Consider the following 8,012-nt stretch of genomic DNA (forward strand, 5'->3'; position numbering starts at 1 on the left):
CTAGCATGATCAAGGAAGCTATGGTTATGCCTTGTGCAACATTAGCAGAGTTCTGAACTATAGTATCTGATGCATTAAGTAGAGGGGTTTGGTGGGGAGGAAAGGGGTTTCCAAGCCATTACAGAAGTTCTTGCCCTTTGTTAATCTCTCCCCTTTGTTTAGGGAAGCATTCTAAAGGTAGTAGGTAATTTCATATCTCCCTGAGAGTTCTGAAGGCCGTATTTATACATTTGGGGATTGTGGAGGTGGTATGGGGAATCTCTTGATACTCCCAATAATAAGATAGAGGTGGGGTCACTTGCATGGTTGTACAGATCAGACCACAAGTCAGCAGGACCAAAATCAGAAGCAGCAGAAACACACTGTATTCCTAGTGAAGCCTGTATTTGAAACTTGGTTCCTTGTATCTGAGGCATCTTTCATAATACCACACCACTAGGTCTTATAAAAGAGTTGTTATAACAGAATTATATTTCATTAAGTGGGTAGAAGAATTTCTGGCATTGTTTGTTTTTTAAACATATCAATACAGTTTCTAGTTCTTGTATAAAATGTCCAATGAATGAAAATCACCTGTTTTCTCTATAGCTTACCATAGAATAAATTCAGAAAATAACATTATTGTGGTCATTAAAATATCACCCTATGGGAAAAGAAAGCAAGACTGTGGCAGTCTGTTCTGCCTGTAGCTATGTTATGCTGGGTGGTTGGACATGGGTCCCTCCCTGGGATCTTGGGCTGCAGGTGTCAACAACTCTGCTCTTGCATCCAGCCTAGAGGGATGCAAACTGTGATATTTCATTTTCTGCCTGAGAAAGTTTATAGTTTTACTTTCTAATTTTTTAAAAATTTTATTTACTTATTTTTAGACTGAAGGTGAGGGAGGGAGAAAGAGAGGGAGAGAAACATCAATGTGTGGTTGCCTCTCATGCACCTCCTACCGGGGACCTGGCCTGCAACCCAGGCATGTGTCCTGACTGGGAATCGAGCCAGCGACCCTTTGGTTCACAGGCCGGCACTCAATGCACTAAGCACACCAGCCAGGGCTGCAGTTTTACTTTATTTATTTATTTATTTAAATTATTTTATTGTTGTTCAATTATAGTTGTCTGTATTTTCTCCCCACCCCTCCCCCACCCCTCCAAACCCACCTCCCTCCCTTGCTTCCATCCTCCCCCTTGGTTTTGTCCATGTGTCCTTTAAAGTAGTTCCTTAGTTTTACTTTGTTAAATAAATAAACTTGCTTAGTATTTGTGAAGGGTTTATTCATTAAGACTTTTCCCCCCTTCCAAATTTATTTTTCCTGTTTTTCCCATCTTGGTAAATGGCAATTTTTTCCTCCTTATTGGTCAAGCCAAATACCTTGATATCCTCCTTAGCTCCTGTTTTTTTTTTCATGCCTCACATTAACTCCATCAACAAATCCTTGGCTATACTTTCAATATGCAACCAGACTCTGCCCACTTTTTTGCACCTCCGCTTGTCCAAACCACCTTTACCACTGTTCTAGATTATTCTAATAGTTTCTACTTTTTTCCTTGCTCTATATAGTCACTTCTTGTACATATCTTTTGTTAAACCTCTATGTTTCTGGGTAAAGAACTTGGAGTTACAATTGTTGGGTCATAAGGATACTTATGTTTAGCTTTGGTAGATATTGCCAAACATGTCCCCCATTTGGTTAGACCTATGTGCACTCCCACCAGCAGTGCAACTTCATATTAAAGGCAAAGAAAGGACTTGCATGAGGAAGAAAACATGGCCACAATCCCATCCATTAATACATCAAGTGTATTCATTTTCCTTCACTCCTTTTAATTTGGGAAATGCCTTCTTCATGCCACTGAAATGACACACTAGCATCTAGAAGATCTGTGTACATGAATCATGAGGCTTCAGTGGGATATGATACTAATTACAAGTCCACAAGAGGGAGCAGACCAGAACTTGTGGGCCAAGATGAGCAGGGCCACCTCCTGTGGGATGTGAGAACCAAGGCTGCATTTCAGAGAGGGCAGAACCTACACCAACCACCTTGTGTCCTCTCTCCTTCCTCTCAGTTCTGTTTACTCATGCATGCTTTTATACAATGGAGTTGCAGTGAGAATGAACATGCAAAAAGTCAGCTTTGACAGGGAGCAGGAATTCAGAAAACAGTAGCAGGCAGCCTAGCAAATGTGTGTTGGAGTGAGTGCAGACCCATACCTGCACCTTGCTGCCCTGAGGATGGTTTGTGGGCTGCTTATATGAAGATAGGGTTCAGGGACTTCTATTTGCCCTCTTGGAACATTCTGGGTCACTCTCCAGCTGCCAGAAATGTGGGACTGTGGAGAGCACAGGGCCATGAGCCATTGGTCCTTTGTGTTAGATCCATACAGCAAGTCAGTACTTTCCGGGTTAGCTTTGAGGAAAAAACTCATGCCTGGCCTTGCCTCATTCCCAAGAGCTCTATGGCTCATGAGTGTGTGTATCTATTTATTTACTTACCCATCCATATCTATATATCCATCTATCTGTCTATAGATGGATAGATAGATAGATAGATAGATAGATGATAGATAGATAGATAATGAGAGCTCCGCAAGAGATTTAGGTTCCCAGGGGTCAAGAGAACAACAGTGGAAGTTGAAAGCCTCCTTGACTAGGCTCAGAAATCCCACAATATCCCCTCAACCACATTTTATAGGTCAAAGCAAGTCACAAGGAAGCCCAGATTCAAGGAAATGGAAACATGGACTCCACCTCTTGGTGGAAAGAGTGGAAAAGTCCCAGTGTAGAGGGCTTCATACCCAAAGATGGGGATGGAACTGTTGTCTTCTCTGTGATCAACCTACCATATCCTGTATATGGAAATATGAGCCAATACCTAGAGCAAGATCTCCTAAGCAGAATATGGACTCATAAAATGCCCTGAGCTAATACATAGGAATAAAGGCTGTACATGAGATATGACCTTCCCCAAGGTGTATGCATCTCTTATAATCCACTGGTGTGAACATAGACTAAAAAACTGGGTATACAGAAATCATCTGTGGGTTTGTAGGGGGTTGGAATTTAAGCTCAGCCTTTCCCCATTGTGCCTTAAGAGGAATAGAAAAGAAGAGGAATCTCCTGTGTACCTCTAGGAAAGAAGAGAAAATAAACATGTAGTTGCAACTTGAATGTTGGGCAAAGTTCAGATGCAGGCCTAGGGTTTTAGACCACTGTGTAGGATCTACTAAACTTTGCTTTGTGATGATAAATAAGGCATGGCTTGACACAATCTGGGCTAGAAGTGAGAATGTGATATGAACTAGCATTTTCAGTAAGCTCAGTATATTGATTCCTGTGTTGGTTGCAATGTTAATTAAAAAAAGACACAACTCCCAGAGGGTTGGTCATCACAGTAATACTTTTCCTTTAACAATATTTTTCATTGGAGGCACTAAGAACACTTTGAAAATACACCCCTGTGAGGTTGTCTATGCTGTTTTCCTTCATTTCATTAACAATTATTTTTTAAAGAAGAAAGTGACTTACGTATTAAGACTCTTAAGATGTAGACTCAGAGTGGTCTTGGATATCTCCTAGTGTTATAACCTAACTTGTATCTCCCCCCTCCCCACTCATATGTTGAAGCCCTAAACCCAACGTGATTGTATTTGGAGACAGGGCCTTTTGGGGATAATTAAGGTTGTTAGATAAAGACATGGCAATGGTATCCTAATCTGCACACATGGAGAAAAGGCCATGTGAGGACCCATGGAAAAGCCAGTCAGACATCTGCAAGCCACGAAGAAAGCTCTTACCAGAAATTAAATCATCTGGCACCTTGATCTTGAGCTTCCTAGCCTCCAGATCTATGAGAAATAAATTTCTGTTGTTTAAGCTGTCCAGTTTATAATATTTTGTTTTGGCAGCCACAACTGACTAAAACACCTAATCTAGGGTTTTCCTAATTGTGATCTGGGAAACATTGGTGTGCCAGGACTGTTAGTAGGTATTGGTTCTAACACCTTGGAGATTGTCTAATAACAGCACCTATTGGAGGTGTGAAATGTACATTATAATATTAAAGACGTCCAGTGCACTAGTGTCAGGAGCACCTGTTAACATCACATACTAGATTCCCTACTGCGGGATGCTTTGTAAGCATTTGTAAATTTTTATTGTTGTGGTTTTATACAGGTGTCCAGGTCCTGATTCTGCTCCACACATACTGAGCCAGAGTATCTAGGGATGAGGCATGGACGTACTATATTTTCAAAGATCATAGGTAATTCTGATGAGTGACCCTAATTATGACTCACTAAAGGCATGCAAGCTCTGTGGAGCTGAGTTTGGGAAAGACTAACCTAGGACAACCCTCTCATTTTACAGGGCGGGAAACTGAGGTCCCAGTAGGGAAAATGATCTACCCAAGTGTGAAAACAGAGCAAATAATGCTTTTTCCTCTGACATAAATGACCTCTAGATGACAGCCTCTCTCTTGATTTTTGTTTGTGCCTCCACAGGCCAGAATAGTTGATTATGAGGTGAATTTGAACTGGAAATACAACAGTTTGGTCAAATGAGTGCTTGTCATGATATGGTGCTTTGGATCAAGCAGCTTATGAGTTGCTTCTGTATTCCCCACAGTCCAGATTTCCAGCCTGGGAAGAGAACTGAGGGAAGACTATGTCTAAATTGGGAAGGGAGAGGTCAGGGGGGCAGCAATATCTTTCCCATTGAGCCTATTGTGGTCAAGAATGCAACTACTCTGCCTAGAGCACCATCTCCTGAGTCCTCGCTAGTGGGCAGAGATATTTGTCAGGCTGAGAGGACTGGTTTCCCCAAGCCACCCCTCACTTGATATATTCTTTGAGAAGTAATACTTTAAAAAATGAAAGAGATGCCTTTTGAAATCCAGTCATTTCAAGAACCTTTTATCTTATCCCTATGGTTGTTCATTAGATCCTAGACTATTTAGAGTTTCAGACACTCCCAGGACACTTCCAGGTCTTGTATCTACTAACTTCCAAAGTGACATTGGGCAGGTTACCTCCACTCACTCAGCTTCAATTTCCCCATCTGATTTATATGCATTAAATTATTTTAATAAATTAGTGACAATTTGAATGTCGGCTAATGCTTGACTTCAATGGCTCTAATCATTTATGTTGGGCAAGATATATCATCTCACACACACACACACACACGAAAAGCACATGTGCCTTCCAAATACCTGTCACAACACTTAGTAAAAGCTTCTCTTTTTTTAGTGTCATTAGGGAAGAAGTCCAGAGTATAGGAAGCTTGAGCCACACAGCTCCAGTTGCACTTCTTTGTGATTTCCTTGCAGCTGTCGTCCTCCACAATTTGGCTTCATTGTCAGGCTATTGGCCACATTGCTACAGGAATTCCTAGGGGCCACACCCAGATCTAACAATTTCCACAGGGAAAAAAGGGCCACTCCTCCCTGCATTTACTTAAGAGGAAACCTTTCTTAGATGCACCCTAGTAAGCTTTTCACATTTCATTGGCCCTAATTGGATCATATTTCCATTGTTTCCTTCCCTCATCCTAAATATCAAAAGGAGTGGTATAATCATGATTGGCTTGCACTAATCATTGTGGGGGTCAAGGAGTATTGTTGTCAGCTACTTGTAACCCCTTCTTTCTCCCCAAGTAAAGAAGATAAAATGTTTACAGTGCAATGTTTGGGTCATTCTAGTCCACAGGTGACAAACACAAGGCCTGAGGGCCGAATCCAGCCCTCCACCTTGTTTCAACCCTGACACAGCACCAAGCTCCTTGCCCCTAGTTAAGGAGTAGTTACATTTATACAGCCCTAAAATTACATTCAACCCTTTGAAGGCAATCTCAAGACTGATGTGCCCCTGGTGAAAATGAGTTTGACACCCCTGATGTATGGAATCTCATGAACATTCACCCATGAACTCCCCAACTTTGCCCTCTGGAGAATTTAAAACATGTGTCCTGTGATGCTTGCCTCGATAAATTAGTGGATCAGGGGAATATTAGCTTTCAAAAGCACTTCTGCTGTCCCTTCTCTCTACACTGAGAATGCCAGTTAGAAGCAGATGCCATTAAAATAGGTTCTCTGATTTGTAGTGTGTTGGAGGGACCAGGAATAGATAAACCAGGTGGTGGCAGTTAACATGAGCAGTAAAGTGGGTATTATTACCATAACAGATATCTGGAGACCACCTGACATGCTGTTATGGACTGAATTGTCTTCTTTCCCCCTTCCCCAAACTCACACATCAAAGCCCTAACTCCAACAGACTGTATTTGCAGATAGGACCTTTAAGGAGATAATTAAGGCCAAATGAAGTCATAAGGGTGGGGCTCTACTGTGATAGGACTGCTGTCCCTATAAGAGAGACACCAGAGATAGCTATCTCCATCTCTATGTCTCTTTCTAAGGCAACCATCTGCAAGACAGGAAGAGAGGTCTCACCAGAAACCAACCCTGCTGGCATCTTGATCTTGGACTTCCAATCTCTGAAACTATGAGAAAATAAATATCTGCTGTTTAAGCCACTCAATCTGAGGTATTTTGTTATGATAGCCCGAGTAGACTAATACACATGCAGAGATCTCTTGCTTTGGATAATTAACCTTGGAGTTTCCAGGAATGAAATCTAGATGACCCACCAAATCCTTAGTTAGTCTGTATAACTAAGTGTAAAACACTGAAGTCTGGCAAACAGGGACTCCTGGCATTAGAGTTACCATACTAGCCTAATAACTAGAGAAATAGCTCCAATACAATTCCCAGGAACAAATCATTAATTACACAGCCCCCCCCCCCCAGTCCTTAGAATGGAGGGTGGTCAGGTGAACCTGAGAAAGAAATCTGCTGTAACACTTGTGATCCTTCTCCTTGGCCCTCCCCTCAAAGCACCTGCATTAATTGACCTTGGCAACTTGCTACAGGGAGCAGGGCAGCCCCAAACCTTTCAGAGACTAACTGAAAACTGCCTTTAAGTCAATGCTGCTGCCAGGGGACCCAGAACACCCCTGCAGTAGTTCCTACCTACCACAAGGTGGAGAGAGTGCTTAGGGAGAATAGGGGGAAATGGAGCTCTTCCCTGAGTCAGCCATTCAATAGGCTCACTGAGACCCTAACCCCCTCCTGTGGGATTATTCTATAAGTTCCAGGATATACTTAGTCTCAGGCCACCTCTACACATTGTTTAGAGTGTGTACTTTTGTTATTTTCTTAAGGTTCAGCCTTAGGTGCCCTTGCTCCCTAAGACAGGGACATTTGTGTCTCTTTTTTTAAACCCACAAAACCAAGTCCCCAATCACCACTCCAGGGATTCCAGCGCTCCTTATTCAGTTGGTATTTGTCAGGGATAACCTGAGGTTCTGTTGCTTTGTCTAACCTCTGTGCTCCTACACATGGTGTAGGAGTTATCTTCACGGTCCCTACTCACCCTGCTGTTCCAGGCTGTTCCAGCAAGCCTTCTGACTTCAGAAATCTCCAACCAGACAGGTGGTCATCTTATACACCATTGGGCTGCCCAAAAAGTTTAGTTTTCCCCCCATATGATGGCACTAGTAGTGCTTAGTTTTCTTCAACTTTATTCAAAATAATGTTGTTTGGTTGCATTGTGACAGCTGTCATTACAGTGTGCATTAAAAAGCTTATCGAAATTGAATTTTTGTGCAGTCATTTTATTATTGAAGATGGAAGAAGAAATGCAACATTTTTGGTGTATTATGCTTTATCATCTCAAGGTAAAAACACAACTGAAATGCAAAGAAAGATTTGTGCACTGTATGGAGAAGGTGCCATGACTGAATGTGTCACAAGTGGTTTGTGAAGTTTCTTGGTACTATTGACGTTTTGACCAAGTAATTCTTTGCTGGGGGCTGTCTTATGCACTGGAGGATGTTTAGCAGCACCCCTGGCCTCTACCCACTAGAAGCCAATAGCAGGAGGTAGCTGACATATTCAAAATACCGAAATCAATAAAGTTACTGGTGAGAAGGAAAGATGTGTCTTTTATTTTACAGAAAAA

This window comes from Phyllostomus hastatus, unplaced genomic scaffold, assembly GCF_019186645.2.
Source record: "Phyllostomus hastatus isolate PE091 unplaced genomic scaffold, TTU_PhHast_1.1 phas_contig_90, whole genome shotgun sequence".
Classification (NCBI taxonomy): Eukaryota; Metazoa; Chordata; class Mammalia; order Chiroptera; family Phyllostomidae; genus Phyllostomus; species Phyllostomus hastatus.